The 21,068-nt window shown below is 53.1% G+C and overlaps 1 protein-coding gene across 10 annotated transcripts in view; it reads left to right on the top strand.

Annotated features, from left to right (window-relative positions):
- EPB41 (erythrocyte membrane protein band 4.1) overlaps window positions 1-21,068 on the top strand; it is a 96,383-nt gene that overhangs the window by 1,681 nt on the left and 73,634 nt on the right. For 2 of the 10 annotated variants that reach the window (XM_075173648.1, XM_075173656.1), the window contains one exon: window positions 7,715-7,821. The exons of the other annotated variants lie outside the window; for them this stretch is intronic. The gene's annotated coding sequence lies outside the window, so the exon portion shown is untranslated. Of the gene's footprint in view, window positions 1-7,714; window positions 7,822-21,068 lie in introns of those variants that run through there. 10 annotated transcript variants of the gene reach the window in all.

The raw sequence follows: 21,068 nt of genomic DNA on the forward strand, positions 1-21,068 counted from the left end.
GGTTCCCGCATGGGAAAAATCAACATTTGCTCTGCGGTTTGCAGGAGCGGGTGTTGGGGTGCCCCGTCCTCCGAGGGGTCCGTAGCGGGGCTGCGGGGCTGGCCCCGGCGTGGGGCTGAAGTCTGGGGTCGGGCGGTGTTGGCAGCTGCCTGCAGCGGGGTCGCTGCCAAGGCTGCTGGCCGGCCCCGCCGGCTCGGGCGGGCAGGGGCTGACGTCAGGCGACGCGCGCCCTGCGCGAGGTCAGGCTGCGCAAGGTGCGCGGGGCCGTGGTTCGGCGCGGGGTGCGCCAACAGCCCCCCCCGGCACTGTCGCACCAGCTCTGCTGTCACCCGGCAGCGCGACCGGGTGAGCCGGGGCAAACGGCCGGGGACGGGGAAGGCTGACGGTGCGAGGAAATCTCTGCTGCCCCGCGGGGTAGGGGCTGCCCTGGGGCACGGGAGCAAGTTAGGTTCTTGAAGATGCACCCCAAAACCGTCTCCATCCCTCTGCTGCTCCCTTCCTAAGGCTTTAACGAAGGCATGGGCACGGCTCCGGGAGAGCCGGGGTCGGGGCTGCCGGCAGCAGCGCACGCTCCCCTCCATGTCCTCTTTCTGCCGGATAACCCGGTTAGTCTGTGGGAGTAACTTGCACCCGTGCCAGAGCTTCAGGTGACGCGGGACTGAGGTTCCCTGTTCAGCTTAATCCTTCCTCCGCAGCCGTTGCTGTGCTTGTGCTAAACGTGCCCGTGGGTGATGCAGCTACGCTGTGCCCATCCCCGAAAGGAGGCAGCCGAAACTTGTGGAGCGGTTTGTGTCCTCCCGGGTGCGCAGCCGTGGCACGGCTCCTCTCGGAGTGCCGGGGTGGGCGTAGACGTGGGTCTCCCCCAGGTCGTCGCGGCGCTGGCAGCCCCTCCTGTTTCTCGCCCAAAGCGGGGCACGTGCCGCTTCTGCGTGTCGTGATGGTAACGGCGAGTCAGCGGCAGCAAAAAGTTCCTCTGTGCATCAAACTGCTTCCCCGTAGTCGGGCTCAAGCTGTTTTGCGGGCGGCGGGAGCCTCCCCCGTCCCTTCGCTTGGCTTTGCCTCGCGCTTAAGAGAAACTTCAGGCCTTCTCGAGAGGGTTTGAAACCCTGCCGAGGAGAGAAAGTGCCTTCTCATCCGCGGCGGTGCTGCTCTGACGAGGCTCTCTCTTCCCGGCGCGCAGCCTGGCAGCTGCTGGAATTGCCTGCAGCCGCATCTCTCCGCACCACGCGTTCCCCCCGGGCCGGCGCGGTCCTTTTGGAGCTGCCGGTGGGTGAAGATCATTCGGAGGGTAAGCAAAACATGAGCCATTCTCCAAGCGAGGGACTCTGAAGATATGTCACTAATTTAATATGTAACGAAGCTTTTTCTGAGCTCCATCCGCAGCCGTTCCCCGGGGAGGAGAGCAGGCTGCAGACGGTCCCTACCCCGGAGTGCAGATATCGTCCTTTCCATGCCGAGCAGCATTTTACCTTTGTGCGTGTTCCCAGCTGCGGGAAGAGGCTCAAGGCCGTGGTGGCTGGAAGTTTGGGGTCAAAATTGGCTCTTGGCCACGCTGGATGCTGCGGGTTGGAGGTGTGGGAGCTGTCTGAGGTGTGAGTCATTGGGGAGAGGGACTCACCCACCATCAGCCTGGAGATTTCTCTTTGAATGAGCTGCCTGGGAAGGATTTGGACGTTTTGGTTGTCCCTTTTATGCATTTTTTTCTTCATGTAGTGATTTGTGCAAGGCTCTGAGTCAGGCTTTGCGGGGAGATGCTGCAGCCGGCTCTCTGTGCTTAGCCCAGGACCAGTGCCGGGTGTGGGACCGCGGCCAGCGCGTGGGGACGGCCCCTCTGAGCAGTCTCCCACGCCGGTTGCTCCGCCGAGGCCGAGGTGGTTTGGTTCGTGGCTCTCAGAGTCCCTTACGCCGCGAGCACCGGGGCCGTCCCTGGCTGGGCTGGCGGGGACAGCCGGGGTGGGCTCGGAGGAGCTGCGTGTCCCGGGGCTGGTGGGGTCCGTCCGAAGCGGCCGGCCCGTCTGCGCGCTTCTCCCCACTAGAGGCTGCTGATGAACAGAGCATTTTTCTTTCCCTGGCTCTGACGGAGCAGCGGGGTCTTGAATTTGCAGGGCTGAGCATCCCGGCCTGAGCTTTTCCTGCTGATTCACCCTGGAGACAGCAGCGGGCTTCCCCCGGCAGCGGCCGGCCGGGTTCAGGGGGCACATCTGCTCCCGTGCCAGGCCCACAATAGATCTCTGCACTTCATTAGGTCTTAATTAGGCAAATGCACTGGGACCATGTGTGAGGCCATTGCCAGGGGACACAGATCGTGTGTGGAGCCGGGTACCGGGGACGCCGGCTCCCATCCCGCCTGCCTCGGGGGTGCTCACGGGGTTTTTCCAGCTGGGTGCTGAAGGCGGAATGAATTCAGGCTCTCATATTGTTTTCCCGGAGGATGTGTGTACAGCGATAACCGCTTCACCCCTCTGGCGTATCCCAGCTGGCAGAAAAGCCAAGGATTAGTTAAGCGATGGAAGGGATACTTCACCGCTGGGCACAGCCGTGACGGCCCGTAAAGCCGCCCGGTAGACACAAAGGAGACTCTTCTTCCAGGGCAGCTGGTTTAGTACCTAGCGCCCAGGCAGGATGGTAGTCTGGAAAACAACCCCAGACCCTGGGAAGATGATTAATCACATAACAATTAGGTGTAAAATGAAAGGCAGTTGCTGCCGCGTGGTTAGAGCTGCAGTGGAAGGTGCCTGGGAAGGAGTTCGTGGCGTTGCACAAGACCCCGCTGCCTTCGCTAGGTGCAGGCGCTGCCGGGAGGGCAGCGCGGTGCCAGCTGGCTCTGGCACCGAGCAGGCAGCGCGGCTTCCCCGACAATGGCAGAGCGGCGCTTTACATAATCTGGGACTTGCAAAACAAGCTTGAAGGTCTGGAAAATCCTCCTGCTATTGTTGGTGCTCAAAGTTTGCTGAATTTCCTGGTTTGGTCTGCGGGTCTGGTTTTTGTTTTGGGACCGCAAAGGGGAAAAATGCACTTTGCACAGAGAAAAGAAAAGAGCATTTGTGGCGTTTAATCCATGCCTGCTCCTTAGATGAAACTATTTTTGTGGTTCACAAGAGGTTTTGAGCAGCTGCTCACAGCTTTATAGGGCTGCGGAGGACTCTTCGTCTATCCAATTAGCATGGTTTGTCTCTAGTCCCCTCCTGATGCCTCCCGAGAAAATCCTGAAATATCAGACTGCGGGGCACCGTGGGCAGCGCACACACAGGCACCATCTGGGCTCCCGGTCCGAGTGGCTGCTCAGGGGCAGAAAACAGCGGGTCAGAGTGGCTTTGTGTTGTCTGAGCCTCGTGCGAGTCGGACCCTGCTGCTCTGGGAAGGCTCTAAAGCTGCCTCTCGCGTGCAGATTTTAGGAGGAGAGGCTGGAAGGGAGCTTGGGTCGTCTTATTTTGCTGTACCTCTTAGCTAGAGTTGTCTGCTGCTTCTTCCTGCAGCTTGGTGATTTGAAGGCAGCTGGGAAAAAGGACCCGGGAGGCTGCGGAGGCTGCGGGCTCAACGGCGGCATTTTGCCTGGCCCCTGGGAAGTGTTTTGGGGTGTAGGGCCTGCCCTTGCTCCTCCATTTGCTCATCCCAAAGCCTTTTGCCAACACAACTAAAGCCACTGTGTGCTGTTCAATTAAATGAATGTTAAAATGTTCTCTGCTCCTGTTGGTAAATAGGTGACTAAGAAACCTGCCTTCTCCTGCTGTTTCTGGGAAAGCCAGATTTGGTAGCAAGGAATGAGGTTAAGTTCTTGCTGTTCCACTTAATGTCAGGCAAGTTTTGGCACCCTGGTAAGCAGCAAAAAAGGAGGAGGAACCCTGGCCTGACGGCACAAATACATCCTCTTATTAGAGGCGGCTTCAAGCTCCTTTCATGTAGGTAATTACATCTGGCCACGGTTGACCTGAGCTGGATTTGAGCAAGGGGGTGTGAGGCTTGACGTGTGCTGGGAGTCTTCGGAGTGACCGAGCTCCGACCGCAGCAGTGTTAAAACAATCTTATAGGTGTTGCAAACAAGCCAGCGCATCGCAGCGATGGGGTGGGAGACGTGGGGAAGCTCTGAGCTTGCTTACAGCCTGGAGAACCCGGTGTCGGTGCTGAGCTCTGCTTGGCGTGGGTGGGAGATGGGGTGGACCGATGTCTGGAAGCATCATTCTAGCAGGGCGTTAACGCAGCCGATGCATTACAGCGTTTATCATGCTGTACGTGACCTCCGTGAGCTGATCCCTGCTTGATTGCTATCCCCTGATTGCAGCGATGGTTTAGCTGCTTGCCAGACAGCACCAGCCTTTAAGGGCTTATATTTCTGTATCCGCTCTCCCAAAACCCTTGGAGATGGCGTAAGCTGTTTGTGGGCACTTCAAAACTTGAGGGGAACTCTTTCTCTGCATTGAGGGTCTGTATCAAACAGGAACAGCACCCAGGTGCCTCCCTGCATCTGCGTGAACTTGAACGCCGAGCACGGGAGCAATGGAGGGCAGATGCTGGCCCGGCCCCGAGCCACGTTGGGCTGTAACGTGACTTTCTCCGTCCGTGTTGATGTTGTGCTGGGGGTGCCTGTGTCTGAGGTGGGGGTGAACCTCTCCCGTACGGTTGGGATTGGCCTCGGCCGATCCGTGGCTGGCAGATGGGGTCAGCACTGCTCGGGGATTTCCTCGGATGCGGAGTGGAGGCTTTTAATAGCAAACATGGTCGTCTGTATCATCGTGCGCTTGAAACCTGTCCCTTAAAAATACCGACTGGCAGCTGGGATGTGGCTGAGCGAGAGAAGTCCAGTCTTCTCAGAATTTTTTCCCTGGTTTTGAGTAAAAAAGAAATATGGTTTAAACCTATCGCTGGTGGTGCTAATGTGCTTGTGGGTTTGGGGTGCGGTTCCTCCCTGGGAGGCAGCCTGGAGAAAGCCCTGCCTTTCTCGGGAAGGTGGCTTGGCCCTGTGTGACGGTCAGATCCTTCCTGGTGTGCTGTGCTGTGTCAGATCCTGTGCCTCAGCTGAGTGCCAAGACTTCAGCCTTCTAGGAGTGGCAGCGGGGGCCAGTGTGGGTTTCCCTTGCTGCCAGCCCACGGGTGCCTTGCGAGCGGCAATCGGAGGTGTTGGGGCAGCATCCAGAGTTGCAGATGGCTCGGGCTGGGGTTGCAGGCTGTTTGATCCATCCAAGCTGCCTTTTGGTGGGAATACACAAGATATCCAAGTGCAGAATTGATCCATGCTGCTGCCCAGGCTTTTTCCTGGTGCTGCTGTTTCCTCCCCACTGCTGTAGCAGGAGGCAAATGTGGTTACGGCAGCTGCCTGGCTCTGGCAGTTTGCTTCTTGCTTCCCCTACAAACTGCCTTCAAACTTCTTGGCTTTCTGGCCCCTGTTCTGGTCGATACGAGGCTCTTATCGGAGCTCAGCAAACCGTGATGATCACATCCAAGCGCTGTACCTCAAACCACCTGGCAGTGCTGGGCTGGATGAAGAAGCTCATTTGCATGGGGTGGTTAATTCTCTGTATGTTTTAATCTCTACGACCATCTGTGTTCTGGCCTGGGCTGGGGAGACGGGAGCTCTTGGGATTTATTCCAGGAGGTGAACGTGGAGAGGACTGCTTATTCTGTGTCTGCCGAAAACTGCCCCGGGTCAAAGCAGGACAGCCTCATTAACTCCGGGAACAGTTGTTCCTGCATCTTCAGGCAAGGAGGCCTCGACGACGTGTCAGTTCTATCCTGGAGGCACATCCCGAAAAGCTGCAGGGAGAAGGCTCGGGCGAAAGGCACTTACTGAAAATGGGGTCATCTCTGAATGCTTTCCAGCATACAAACCCAAACATAGAGGGTCTGCAACGGGCTTGGCTGGCACCTTGGAGGGCTGAGGTCCCTCCAGGGAAGGCTGCATTGGTCTGGAGAGAGGTAGTGTGCGAAAGCATCTCCTGGCCACCCTAAAAGCCCTGCCCCAGGTTGTGGCAGCCTCTGGGGTATGAACCTGCCCCACCAGCAGCTACTGCAGTCTCTGCTCTGGTGAATGTCAAGGCTGGAGCTCAGATTTGAGCTTCAGAAGCTGCTGATGAGACCAAGTTCCTCAGGACAGGGGTGGTCGCATACAGCACCAAAACCAGAGGACCAGTACCTATAGGTGGGCTGCAGTAACATCTCCAGAGAGACCTGTGCAGGCTGCTGCTGACCAAGAGAAGCTTTTTTGCAAGCAATGCCTCAAGTCTTCCTTGTTTTGGGTTCTCACATTTGCGAGCCTGAGGCTCTGCAGCTCATCGCAAGAGCCCCAACCAGGATCCCGCTGACCACAGGCTCTGCACGTGGCACAGGCAAAGGCGGCACTTGCTGCGGGCTCTGTCGAGGAACGCCTGTCCCGTGGGGCAGCACGGCCCCGCCGAGCCTGCCGCTGACATCCGAACCCGGAGGGAACAATCCCTGCCCTGTAATTAAGCTCTCTTCTGCTCCTGCTCACCATACTAATGAGTAGTCTCGTGGATGTGCTCCTTGCAGCCGCGGTGCTTTGGATCCTCTGTGGGGCTTAGGAGCTGGAGGTGGCTTCCCAAGGGAGCCACCTGCAAAGGGCAAAACCAGACTCTGGTTCGTTGGGGTGAAGCTCGTGGGCTGGGAACCTTTGACTTTAAAGGTTTTCCCCGGCTGCACCTTATCGGACGGCACCCTGCATGCTGTAAATTGGCCTGCCAACAAACACCCCGCTCTCTTAAGTGAGGAAAACCCTTCCGGGTGTTCATGCTGGCAGGGCCGGGCAAGATAGAGATGTTTTCCCAGCCTTCGGTTGAAGGACCAAAGCTGCCTCTTGAAAGGAGAGCTCTTCACTGCTTGCTAGGCTCTTGACATCAGTGGATAATAACACTTAAAACCAACCAGCGCTCCATCTTAATCCTCTCCTGGTTCAGCAGTTCGGGGTTTCAGTCTCGCTGGAGATGACAGCCCTGGGGCTGTCAGCGTTGCAGTGCATCCCAAAGGATGGGTGCGGGCTTGTGCCCATCTCTCCAGTGTGGCAGGGTGGCTGTGGAGGGGTCCGGCACCGTGCTAGACTTCCCCTATGTGCCACGAGCGTTCAACTGTGCACCCGTGTCAAGCAGGTCCCTGGACCCTCGGTGGGGCTGCGGCATGGGCTGAGGATCTGGCTGGATTTCGGGACCCTCCTCGGGCCCCAGCGTGTGCCCGCTGGAGCACGCAGCCCGCCTTGCTGCGGCTGAGAGCACCGTTGCTCTCTTGAATCTCTTCATTTAGTTAATGATCCTTTTGTTGAGAGGATTAGGGTTTAGAGGCCTCTGGCAGAGTGTTAATTAAATTAGGTCTATGGGTGCTTTGTTGAGTTTTTAAAGCCCGCTAGAGGGCTCAGTTGGAGCCCTGTGGAGTTGGGGCTGGAGGCGCTGGGCCATGTCCATCCCCTGCAGAAGTTTGCACGAGAAGTTATGTAAGGCTGGAGGAGCCGGACGGACGCAGAAGCGCACGGGGCCAGTCTGCAGCCTCCGCACCGCGCTCGCCGCTTCTCCAGCCCGGCTCTGCCCAGGGCTCGGTGGTGCCTGACCCGTGCCGTGCCGCCCCGGGCACCGGCCGGGGCTCCGGGGGCTGTACTCGCTGGAGGCCGGCAGGCACAGGACGCCTGCGTCACTGCTCGCTGTATTATCAGCGTTAAGTAATGTCGGGCTAATTTTTTTTTTTTTTTCCTTCCCCATTTGGTGTTTACATTTCTAAGAAGTGGCTCAACGTGAACGTCCGGTTCCACCTTCAGTTCTGGGAAGAGTCAGACACCAAAGTTCGCTTACGTGAACTCTGCGTGCAGCGCTCACGTAAAATACAAGTGTGAGCACTTGGTTTTGTGGCTTGAGGGATTTTTCTGGCGGGTGTGTGGGGTTTTTCATGTTTAGCTGGAACTGCTTATTAACCAGTATCTGTTCTCCTTTCTCTTCTATACACTGCCCCGTGATGGATTTTGGTGCCTTGCCTGCGTGGTTTGCCTGGCTGTCTCATCTCTGGGTAAGTACCTGCTTTGTTAGATCAGTGAGGGGAAATAGCTGGAACGAATCACTTGGGCTTAAATAATGAACTGAACTGTTTTTTCTGTCTTAAACTCTGGAGCATTGATTGTTATCAAACAGTGGGATTTGTCTTGAGTGTGTGTGTGTGTGTGAAGATTTTGGATATTGAAAATCACTTCATTTAGCAATTTCCAGGCCAAGTTTATAACATGAAAAAGCCCCCAGCAGTAGTTTTTCTTACCAGCCTGAGCTGCGGAGCACTGACCCGGCAATAAAAGCACAGCCAGCAAGTGAGCAGATGGAAGTGAAAATGTTTTTGGTAGTGGAAAGCAATACTTGCTGTTTCTCCCCAGATTCCTGACAGCTGTTGATGGTAAATCAGAGTCCTGGTTGTGTAAGGGACTCTCTGACGGCCGGAGCGCAGCGCTGGGCTGGCTTCCCCTTTGCAAACCTGCAGATGCGCAGGGCTTCGCAGGGCATGGAGAGGAGCCTGAGGCCTTTCTGGCAGGAGAGGAGGGGAAATGCATCTCGAGCTTGGAGAATTGAAGCGGGCACTGATGTTTCCAGCTTGCGTTCACAGAGATCCTGCTTTGCATGGGGGGAAAATCGTCCTGGTGGGGTGGATTCTCGTGGTTTCCCAGGAGAGGTTTGGTGCCTGCCCCTGAGCGTGGCTGTGAGGTGCTGTTTGTGCCTCTCAAAAGAAGGTGTGTGTGCTCAGGATAGAGGAAAGAAATTAGAGGTTCTCTGGATGCAGAAGTGCCTTTGCATTGATTTGCTATCTCTGGAAACTTCAGAAGGTTTTAATTGACTTGTTTTTTAAAATGTAAAGTATCCTCCTGCCAATAAGCTTTCCCCTTTCCTGTCCATTACCCCCCCCTTCCCCAGTAATATCCTCTTCTCTCCCAGTAACGGAAAGGACTGAGCATATTTAGAGCAGCTCTGCTCCGAGCCCGAGCGCTCAATGTACTGCCAGTCACTGATGAAAGACTTGAAGGGAAAGCAGAGGAAGGTGCTGGGAACAGATTGCTTTATTCTTAAACTCAGCATTATTATACGACGCCTCACAGGGAAGGGCAGGAGAGATGAATCAAATCCAAGCATAAACCTGTTGTTCTTACACAGAAGTAAGTGAAGCACTGTATTTGGAAGCTGAGCAGCTGTCTCCTGTTCTGAATGAGCTGTTCTTTGCTACCAAGTCTCTAAAAGAAGGATCATTAATTAACTAGAGAACCTGCCTTGATCAGAGGTGCTGAGCTCCCATCCCCACCAAACACCCAGCAGTCATTTGAATGCAGAATAAAACTCCTCTGCACAGAGGTGTAACTGCAAGAAATGCAGGCTGGCAGCGTGCTGGCCAGGAGCTCGTATTTGGAGCAAAATGCAAGTACTCACTCGTGTGACTGTCGGGGTGGGTAAGCGAGAGGCATGTGTCTGCCAGCGCAGCGGCTGTAGCTGTGCCAGGCTGTCCCGGACCAGGTGAGCGGCAGCAGAGTCTTCCTCCTTCGTGCTCGAGCAGACCTTCAGGACACAGTCACCCTTCTGGTTATCGCTGTGTGACAAGTCTCTGGTCAAGGGTAAATTTCTTCCTTGGGGAAAGCTGGTAACCTGAAGAACCCCTGGTTTGCTTTCCCCAGAGCAGTCTCACTGCGACTTTTGTCTGTGTGAGCGGTCTGTTGTCTTTCATGTACTGCACAGAGAGTAGAGAATTGCTTTTCAATGGTCCTGCTTGTTATAGGCTTCTGGGCTTTTGACCCGGATACAAGACGAAATTTGCTGCTTGCTGAATATTTGGTACTAATCTTGGTAAGCAAATGAGAAAGCTAAGTGGTACCTTGTTAGCAATGGCAAAGATAAAGGTTGTGTGGTACAGTTTCACTGGATCAGGGGCAGCCCTGACCTTCACCCAGCAGAGAAATCGGCAGGCTCAGGTTGCCTTTCCATCTTTAAGCCTGGCTTATCTCTTAGGTAAACATAAAATGCATAGGAGCTGTAGTAAGTGAATCTCCCCTCCTGGCCTGATAAGCGTTGGGCATCGGTCCTAAAAGTAACACACCAGCAGCTTCCGTGAAGGGATGTGCTACGAGAAGCTGGAGGGCAGAAACCGTGAAGAAAAATGCTGAAGATGCAAGTGCAGCAAGAGGAGCCTGTGAGGTGTGAGGTTGTGCTCTTGACCCGCAAGCTAAGATTGGCAACGTATGTATGTTGCCATTATTTGAAGCCTGTCGAGAAATCCCAAGTGAGGTCATGCGCGCTGGCTGAAAAAATGTTCAGAGCTATCTTTGTGGCAAAGGAGGTGGTAAGCGCAGCGTGTCCGTTAACGGGCTGCTGCTGGGCTGTCTCTGTCCATACGTTGGCGTTGGTGATGCTGGGAGCCACGTGTTGTGATCTTAAAGTTTACCTGTATATGAAATTGTTTTCTTTCTATCCCTTAATTCGTGGGTTCACCTAGAGAGGTGCATTGCTTCGTGAAGCTGTTGAACAGCAGTTGGGTTGTGAACTTGGGTCTCACCTTAATTCTTATTCACGTATAGCTCAAAGAGGAAGAACAAATAAGGTCTCCTGCTTTTCCACTTTTCAGTGAGATTTTCTGCTTTGAAATGTGGCAGCAGGGTATCTCTTTTGCTTGTCCCACCCCTTCAGAAAAGACCATCAGAACCAGATGCGGTGTCAAGTTCTAGGGCTGGCTTAGCTCAGTGGTTTCACTTTAATGCTTTGTAAATAGTGAAATAGTTCTCATTATGGTGTTTAAAATAGCAGTGCTGCCTTCTGAATTACCATCTAATTAAATGAAAGCAAAAACTCAAAAGTAAGTGAGCTTTCTGCATCTCTTGTGCAGAAGAAAAGCTGTTTTAGTTGACCTAAAAACCAACATTGAAAAACAGCCTAAACAGAGATGCTTTCCTCCTAGCTCTGTGGGCAGTTTGTAGCAGTTGCTACTGTTCTTGGAGAGCCATTCATGCGGTGGCAGCTGCAAGCCCTCTTCAAAACAGTTACTCCTTTGAGACTTGCTTCCCTATTGCTTGATGGTTGGAGGAACCCTGCTGTGGAGACAAATAATTAGAAATAAAAGATGGCAGCTTAATGATTATTAGCTTCTTTCTGATGCAGTCTGCGGTGAAAGCTGAATGCAGGGGTGAGATCCGGGTAGTGTGCATCTCAAAACTGTTGCTGCGTCTCTTGCTCGAAAGATTTACCGTGTACACCATGTTAACTTGCAGCCTCTGTGGACCTGCAGAACGTGCTGAACTAAGAGAGTTATATTATTTATTTCAGTAACAAACCTTTCTCAGAGAGGACAACTCTTAGCAATTAACTGTGACGATGGCAACAGTTCAGATGAAGCATGCTTCCTGCCCTCTCCTCCCAGTCTCTCCATCCATACCCACAGCTTTCCTCTACAACTTCTGATTTCCCCCCCTCTCCCCACTTCCAGTACTTCAATCCTGCCTGTAAATCTGAACTGCTTTGGCTTTTCTTTATAAAATGAGCATGGAAAGATAGGACCTTAAATAAAGCCTCAAAATGCCTTATTTTGTAAAGCTCCAGAAAAACTGGCAGCATCGTGATGCTGTCCTCTGGGATTTTGTCCTATTGATATTAATCTTTTTGAAGCTGGTATCCATGACTGCCAGTTTCAAAGGTTAATATACTGCATTTCAACCAAGCTGAGAAGTCTTTTTTTATTTGTGATATGGAAATGTGCACCAATTAATTATTGCGCACCTGCAGAAATGGCTCTCAGCAGACTTTGGCTGTGCTGTATTAGGTTGTGGGATGATCTATAGAAAGCACTCGGGGTGACGAATCTGATCCAGTTAGTAGCTTAAGACAAACCCTGCAAGGTCCAAGGAGATAGCAGGTGGGGGAAACGGCACTGAACAAGGTGGTGCAGAGATTCAACTCTTTATTTCTGGAAGAAATAAGGTAGCCCATGCTCTGTTTAGAAGTTGTATTTGCTCTCCGTAGCTAAAGTCTTCATTAAATAAATGTTAGGTCTTGCCAGGTGTCCCTCGCCGAGGTCCCTAGCCTGCAATAACGAACTGCTGTCAGTTGTCTAGTGCTGGGTTCACGGCTTGGGTGAATTTGCTGTCCGGCCTTTGGATTACAAGTGATGTGTTAGTATAGGCTGGAGGGCTCTCTGCTGAGCTCTAAATTACTGCTAGGTACGCATCGGTCCTAAATAAACCCTGATCTTGAAACTTTCCTTCCCTGAACCAAAGAGCTCTGAGTATTTTGAAGCCAAGGGATGTTCTTTGCCCAAATTGGGGGAGTAACAGTATGGAGTCAAATCTGTGCTTGAGCAGCCTTTGGTGACAGCTTCACGTACCCGGTGCCTTTCTGGGGAGAAGCTGCAGCTCAAAAAAACACCTACCTGGTGTTATTTAAATGGACCAGAGCCTCTCCTCGCTGCAGTTTGACTTCTCATCCGTGCAAGGAGTAAATCAGCCACTGACATCCTTTGTTTGTGGTATGGCTCTTCTGCCTCCCTGCCTTAGCACTGGTCTCTAGGTGGCACTAACTGTTATTTTTGGGTTTATTTCAACAAAGGCTGCATAGCTGAGCTTGTCCCCCGCTGAATTGACAGCTGCGTTTCTGGACAAGCTGGCTGTCCGTGTTTGGTTTAGGAGGCTGGTGCAAGGGCTTGAACTTCCTCCTGCTGCCCAAACATAGAGGTTTCCAGCAGCGTCTCCTGGAATTTATTAATGAGGGGCAGGGAGTCGAGCACTCTCTGTGAGCAGCACGCTCCTCTGTTTTTAGTTGTGTCTTCACTAAGGCTGCTAGGGAATGAAAAACTGGTAAATGCTTGAAATGAGGGAGAGCTCACAACCTGATGGAGGTCAGCGTGCCGTTGGGCCGGCCGTATCTCTTGCAACGGCTCTTTCCATGGTTCAGTCCATTTCTTGGGCTCTTTCTAGAGCTCAGGCTCATGCCATGCTGATTCTGCCTTTTCCTGAACCTGCACTACTTGTATTCACAGCATTGCCTGTAATCTATTCTCCAGGCTTTTTAAAGCACTTTCTAGATCCTTTAAGTGCAGCCACTCGTATGTTTAATACTTCCTACCCATACTGACGGGGAAAAGTATTTCTTTCTCCATGTAGAAACATTCACTGTATGAAAACTCGATGCTGCAATCTGAAGCTGACCTCCTCTAATCTTTAAATGGTGCATCTTGGCAGAAATGTGATTTACGCACTGTCTCTAAGCCCTGGAACAAAGCTGACTTTCCAGGGAGCTGTTCTTCCGTGCACTGGCATGCAGCCTGAAGAGAGCTGATGCTCCTCCTCGTCTATTTTATTCCTCTCTCTTCTTGGAGCTAGTCAGCTGTGCTGCAAGACACCGACTCAAGTGAACATCAACTTCACGCAAACTGATGAAACCCACAGTGGGAGCTTTTTGCATAAATTAACGAGATTCTGGGTGGGACGTGAATTCCTACGTGTACAGGCTTAGTTGCCCAGCCGTCCCCTCTGCCTTCCCCATCTCCCCAAAAGGCATCCACGTAAGCCAGTACCAAAAAGATGTAGTGGCTCGAAAACTGGATTCTTCTGCCCACAGGAAAGAACATGCAGTTTCAGTTTGGCAACAATGGCCCTTAAAGGGCACAACTCCTGCTCTTAAAACAACCAACAAAGGAAAACTCTCCAGTAGGAAACCACACAGAAAAGGATAGGAGAAGCAACTTGGATTTAGCAAAACTTGAGGCTGACTGCCATGATGCCAAGTGGGATTACAATAGCAAAATCACTTAGTCTCTTTAACTATGGCGGGTGCTGCTTGGCCCTTTAATAACTCGCTCAACAATGAATCGATTGTTGGTTTTGGAGAGTGCTACGATGGGCTGGACTAGATTTAATCTTTGGTTAAATACTTGATACAGAGCCAGGTGAGTGTAGATGTAGCAGGTTGCCTTCACTGCGCACACACGTGTTGTAGCAAAGCGGTGCAGTGTGTTCCAGTTCTTCGTGAAAATTTCTTGACTTTGCAATTCAGCCCGTCGGAGGCTTTTTCTGGCAGTGAATTCTGCTGTGCCTGCCACTTTGTGTGCTAAATCGAGGGGTGAGCACGGGAGAAACGCAGCCTTAGCTGAAGCACCCCTTCTTTCTAGGTAAATCATTTACCTGAAATATCTTTGTTCTAGATCAATGTTGTACAGTAAAACGAAGCTTGGGAAGCCAAAGGGAGATTTCCTTTATACCTCATCCTGGCCGCCTGCTATCAGCCAAATCAGCACTGCTGATGGTGACAGTAAATCTCGGAAGAGGAGCCAAGGGCAGAGGGCCAGTAGCTGGCAAAACTGAGCCACCTGCTCTCCTCCCACCTTGTTCGCTCTTGTGAAATGGCTGCTGCTGCTCTGGAGACTGCCACTTGCTAGCGAAATGTGTGAACGTGGCACGTAAACCCAGTATGCCTATTGTGCGTGTACAAACGTATGCATAATACAGGCAGAACCAGCTTATTTGGAGCAGTAGTGGATAAATGATTCGGTTGACCAGCTTAATTTCTTTGTTTTCCTAGAACTTGGTGTAATCCTGGGTATTTCTCTTCACTTCAAATCCTGCTTGCTCTGGGGGAGGGAGCACCGATACCAGTGTGATGCACGATTCCTTTGTTTAGACTGGGAATTCCTCACGTAGAGAAGCTCCTTGGGGTGAGGAGAGCTCTGTGCAGTTTATTGTTTTGCCAGTAACGCTCTAGGCACAGTGTTCACCAGCACTGGTCTAAATTTGGCACCTGTTTTACAACAAATCCTACCAGCAGTGCATCCTGTGGGGCCCTGCAGACCACTGGATCACCTTACAAAGGATTTTTTTTTTTATGGAGAACTTACTTGAGCTGGATTTAATCTACTGTCTCGATGCTCCTAAGATGCTAGAGCGCGTACTTCTGAGCCGCTTGCTAGCTGCATGCACATTTAACAGGCAGAGGGTAGGGTTTGGCATCGTTCTCCGTTGTGACCCAGTTGATTTGCACTGACCGAGTCCACTGGGATCTGAGCACTCACCAAGTGGCCTTTCAGCTTGTAAGCTTCTGCCTTGGAGACCACAGACACGTGCCTAAAATGAATCTAATTCCTCTCCTTATTCCTATATCCAGCAGCCGAATACCAAGAAATCCTGACTTACTGAAATAATTCTCAATCTCTGATTGACTCCTATAAAGCGACTTAAACCAGCTATAACTGGGAAAGTTCTTTAAATATTTGCAATCCGGGCTTGGCACGGGGCAAACTGTTCTTATAGTGAAGAATTTAAGAAATGTCCATTACTTCCTATGGGATTTCAGAGGTCAGTTTGGGACTCTGTAGGAAGGAGAAGGTTAGAAGCTAAGCCAGCGATTTACAGCTGAAGTGTGGTGTTGATGGTGGTATTTCCATATGCAGAAAAGTGTTGGTTTTGTTTTTTGTTTTTTTTTTTTCCTGGGGTTTTTTGTGTGTGTTTTTTTTGTTTGTTTGTTTGTTGGTTTTGTTTTTTTTTTCTTTTTTCTGCACCCTACAAAAGGATTGCTTTGGCCTAGGTTCAAATTGCCCTGCCCCAGGAGAACATTTTCAAGGCACTCTCACGGCACAGACCATGTGCCTCTTTTCATGCCTAATGACTCTGCTGCTCTTAAGTTTCTCCTGCCGTTTGAACTCTCGGCCATTTGTTTGGGGTCTGAAGAGGCAGTAGCATCCTTTGCCCTCATGCACAGCATGTACAGCAGCTCGCACTAGTGCTCCCTATGGATAAATGCTTCACCTGGGAAATAATGGCTCAAAATACGGGAGCTGCTGCTAGCTGCACTCAGATTCTGGCAGATGGAGTTGGGGATCATCTGGTGATCTGAGTATGGTGGATGACGTACTGCGTGGTGTTAAATCACCATTTTGATGTGAAGTTTTCGTTGCCCTGGTCTCTTCTCCGTATAATCTGCAATCTGCCGTCGGTCAGCGTGCGTGTGTGTTGTGATGAAGCAGTGAGGTTTTGTTTGCTTGTTTTTCTTAATTGCAAGAAGCTGTTGCCAACCCTTCGCATCCAAAAACTGTGGCTTCTTTGCTCGGTGGTTTTCTCCTTAAAGCCCTTTGGACTCGCGTTTCTCTTCTGACAAGTCTGTTTTCAGCCCATCCATGGGTGAGCAGTAGCAAAGGCAGCAGTTATTGTGGTGGGTCAGCACCACACATCTGAGCCTCCTCCATTTACAGCCTGGGCTATTAAAATGTGTTAATTTAATGCCATGGGCAGTGAAGTCGGAGCTTCAGGGCATTTTTCAGGGGAACTGCCCGTCCCTGGTGTAGGAGCAGCAATTTACGGCCGCCAGACCTGTGTCTTTGAATCAGGTGTGCTCACTGAGTCCAAGGAAACCACCAGATAGTCCAGATTTAAGGTGAAATCCCTCTCTTCCCTCCCATTAAGGAGCTTTTTGCAAGCGATCTCAACAGCGAGACGAGGGGCAGCTGCCGCGTTCTGCGTATTTTGGCAGAACTGAGTGTCATAGACATAGAGGAGAAGGGGTAAATAGCTGTGAGAAGTGTATTAATTTTTCTGGAAAATTGGGTTGGTTTGGCTCCTGTTTAGTACAAATGTCCTTACTTGAGTGGTCCTTGCTAGGCCAGTACTAGAGAGGGCTTCAGCACAAGGATGAAGCCATCCCAACCAAGATGTGCATCAGCCCTGGGTATTATCTGCTGATGAAGAGGTAGGATGGTTGCTCTTAATGCAAGCAGAATAGTGTGCCTAATAGCTTAATTCTCTTTGGGAAGCAAATGGAGATGCCTCTGTGCCATGTGTCTTTTGGGGTTGTGTAAGTATTTGAGAGCTGGTCAGGCTGACGTGCTGGCAGCAACCTCTCTGGAGCCCTGTGGAAGCGCTGACAAGAAGCTGGGCAGCGTTTTGCTCTAGCGTATGTAGCAGGGAGAGCTGGACAGCTCTGGTTGACTCAAATAACTACTTATAATTTGGCTGTAGGCGAGGAAAAGCCTCCGTGCTGTTACGTGCACAGTTTCAAAGCGGCGGGCAGGTCCGTCTCCTCTGCGGGGTTGTGCTGGTGCTCCCATTTTTGCACATTCACCAGCGTGGCTGTGGGGTTTTCTTGCTGACCAAGCGCTCACCATCTCAATTGTTGCTTTATCGGCTCGGCACCCCATCGACTGAGCCAGTACCTGTTCGGTTCCCAATGGCCTTATGTTTAAAAAAATAAAACCCCAGCAACCCCCCCCGGGTCCTCCCTCCTGAGCTGGGCCACAACTTTCTGTGGGAGGCAGCGAACTGTATTTAGAATCTAGGTCAGGGAGGGAGGAGAGAGCAGCCCGCCGCCGCTCGGCGTTACCGGCAGGCAGGGCCCCTCCTGCCCCTTTCGTACCGGTTCCGGGCGGCGCCAAACGGATCGCGGCCCCCCTCCCCCCACCCCATCGGCTTAGCGCCGGGGAGGGCCGCCGGTAATCCTGTCATTTCGGCCTCCCCCTCCCGGGGCGCGGGGGTGTTTTTCCGCCGGGCTGAGGGAGGCGGCCGAGGCGGGGCAGGGCCGCGGTCCCTCAGGGCCGCCCGCGGGCGCCGAGCCCCGGCCCTGAGGGAGGGAAACGGGGTGGGCGGGGGGGGAGAGCGATGAGGGGGCGCGCGCTCCCGCTCCCCCCACCCTCCCCGCCAGCCGCGGTTTCCCCTCCACCAACAGCAGTGCGGCGTTCGCGCCCCGCCCCCTGCTCTCGGCCAATGGGAACTTACTACAGTGTTGTGGGTGGGGGCGGGGCCGGGGGTGCGCGGCACGGGGGGCAGAGCCGCGGGGCGGGCGGTGGCGGCGGCACCACCCGGGCGGAGCGGGCTGGGCTCGGCGCGGCGCGGAGCGGAGCGGCGGGACCCCCAGGCGCCGCACCGGGGGGCTCGGCGCGGCCCGGCGGGAGGGCGGCGGGCGCCGCGCGCGGGGGCGGCCGCGCGCGCGCGCGCGCTCTCGGCGGGCGGGTAAGTGCGCGCGGGAGCGTGTGCGTGTGCACGGCGAGTGTGTGCGTGCAGCGTGCGTGTGTGTGCATGGCGTGTGCGTGTGCATGGCGTGTCCGTGCGTGCAGCGTGTGTGTGTGTGTGTGCGTGCGTGCACGGCGCGTGTGTGCACGCGCGGTCAGCGCGCACGGCGTTATCTGCGCGCATGGTTTTTGCGCGGTGTGTCGGCGTGCGCGCGTGCAGGGCGCATCGGTGCGTGCGGGGGGTGCGTGTGTGTGCAAACGGCGGATCGGCGCCTGCCCGCGGTCTCTGCGCTGTCCGGGCCTGTATGGTATGGATACGTGTGTGTGTTTGTGCCCGGTGTGCGGGGTGTGCACGGTGTGCGTGCAGCGTGTGCGTGCGTGGGTCCTGTGTATCTGTGCATGGTCAGTGTGCACGGTGTATCCGTGCAGGCAGGCAGTGCGTGTGTTCACGTGTGCACGGTCTGCGTGCATGGTGTATCTGCGTGCACGCAGTGCGTGTGTTCACGTGTGCGTGCAAGGTGTATCTGCACGGTGTGTGTGTGTGCATGTGCGTGGTCGCCGCTGTGCGTGTAAAGGGTGCCTGTGTGTATGGGGTCTGCACACCCACACGTGTGCGCGTGGTGTACGTGGGGTGCACGGTGGTGTGTGTCCGCTGCGGTCTCTGCATGTGTGCGCAGTGCACGTGCGTGTGCAGCCTGTGTGTGCGCACGGTTGTATCTGTGTGCACGGCGTGTGTGTGCACGGCGTATCCGTGTGTGCACAGCGCGCTCTGCGAGCTCTCCGTGGGGATGTGCGTGTCACGGAGAACTGCAAGCCAAAAGGCTCAGCCGGAGAGAGATTCTGCAGGAGGCGAGAAATGGGGGGGAATAGCAGGGTGGGGGGACACGACACGGGGGAGCTAGCACCCAGTGTCCCCCCCTTGCTGGGGCAGAGGGTGCCCGGGGCTGCCGGCGGCCGAGCCGGGGTCCCCAGCTCTGCGCGGAGTCCATTGTGCAGGAGGAGGAGGAGGAAGGAGACATGGCGGGGAAGAGCTCTGGGCTCTGCAAACCGGAGGGGCCCTGCTCACCCACCCGTGGGGTGAATGTGGGTGCTGTGGTCTGGCACCGGCCGGGCATCCCGCTTCTCTCTGAATTTCAGCTGAAGAAAACACCTCAGCCCGCTGGGAAGCAACGCTCTTCAGCTGAAAGGATTTTCCGCCAAGGCGTATTTTTATTTTTCACCTCCACCAAGCAACGTTTACAATGAAAACGACTCCAAAGTGCCCCGGAATGAGTTAAAATCGCACCTAGACCACATCTGTGAGTCCCGCGTCTGCAAGCGTCCCGAGCGCCGTTGCTGAAGTGTTTCTTGGGGAGAAGGAACTTGCTCCCCGTTTGTTTGCCGAGGGGGCTGTGTGCGGTTTGGGGGGGCTGCTTTGGGGCAGGGGCCGGCAGCCCTCCCAGCTGTGGGTGCGTAAATGTTTATTTAAGAATTGCATGTCCAGCTGCAAAGAGAAAATGTCTTGGAGACTGTCCAAATTCTTGGGCAGGTGTTGTGCTGGAAATTATAGTTCAGTTATAATTCAGTTCTTTATGTTACAATTCAATTAAGATGCCGGTAAAAATACGGAGAAGCAACGCAAGATCTTGTTTCTGAACAACAGCACAAAACCAATTTTTGCCTTACTTTGCTGTTTATTTTAAGGATTTTAAGCCTTTCCAAACGCGCTAGGTTTTGTTTGCATAAGTTACATAGATCTGGAGGGATGGTCCTTCTAATTAGTTCATTCTCATTTCACAATTGAGTTACTGAACGTAAAAATAATCCCCGTCGGATCTCAGGGGGAGGAGAATACGGCCGTATGTTGATGGGAGACGCGGCGGGGCTCTGACCTGGCTGCTGTCGCCCTTCATCGCTGTGGCGATGCCGTGGAGCGCGGTTCCTTTCACAATTAGCTGACTCGGCTGTCGCTGCCCCGGGAGCTGCTCCCTTCGGTGCCCCAGCCCTGGAAAGGTGGTTTTGTGGAGGTACAATCGTAGTTTGAGTTTTTTTTTTTTTTTGCTGACGGCTGGCACAACCATATTTTGGATTAATTGAGACTTTTCCTGCAGCGCTGTGGGGGTTGTTAATGGGGATGTCCTGCTTGCGGTGCGTGTCGGGTGTCGATGCTGCTAGTGCACTTGATATTTATTTTTTTACATCACGGTGCCAACCTCTGGCATCTTCAGTTACGTTTCCGTGACAATTTTGGGCATTGGGTGTGATTGAAAAGGCAGTGGGGTCCTTTGCGTCTCTCCGCTGACACGGCCTTAATAAAGAAGGCGAGGATTTTCTAGGATTCCCATGAACAAACGTAATCTGCTGCAGAAGGTAAATATCAGGATAAACATAGCGCTCCTTACCTTTAAAACTCAATTAGAGCCTTGTGAAACAGAGAATGATGATTTTTTCCCTAACATAAATGCACTAATTATTTCCTGCATCAGTTTAGATCAGAAGAACAGGAATTACCTGTGTTTTCAACTGATCTCACAATTGCAATTTAAACCAAATTCTTATCGGAAGCAAAGCATTTGAGGGGAAGGCAGCAGTCTCTCTCTCGGGCGCTCCTGGTCCGGGCGAGGGGAGGAAGGACACTTCTCAGCCTGTTTCAACACACCGTATGTTCCCAAAGCCTAAAAATGCTTTAGACAACGATACTCCAAATCTACAGCTTCTGTCTCCGGTAACGCGCTGCCAACTGCCCGCGTGCTCCGCATGAGCGGACGCGATATTTTCACTTGACAGCGTTTGATTTTCAGAAAGTGGTAAAACATACCTATTCTGACGCCCCATTTACTGCTTGTTGAGCAGATATTTGAATTGATGGGAGGAAGGCTGGTAGGTACGTGGCTTCTCTAGTAAGCAACCGCGTTTACAAATTCAGTCGTTAGCGATCAAAGCGTTGCTGTGCCGGAGTAGCTTGCAGGCTTCCAGCCACGGGATGTTGGGATGCTCCGTGTGCTTTGATATGTTGATGGGTGGATGATGATGTCGGGAATGTGGCACGTAACGTGCTGGAATAAAACTGTATGTACAGAAGTGTTGCTGATGGAAGGCAGTGGCTCTGTACTGGGTTTTCCCTAGGAGTTATTTAGCGTCTCAAAGGAATCTTGGATTTT

Source organism: Calonectris borealis, chromosome 25 (assembly GCF_964195595.1).
Source record: "Calonectris borealis chromosome 25, bCalBor7.hap1.2, whole genome shotgun sequence".
NCBI classification, from domain to species: domain Eukaryota; kingdom Metazoa; phylum Chordata; class Aves; order Procellariiformes; family Procellariidae; genus Calonectris; species Calonectris borealis.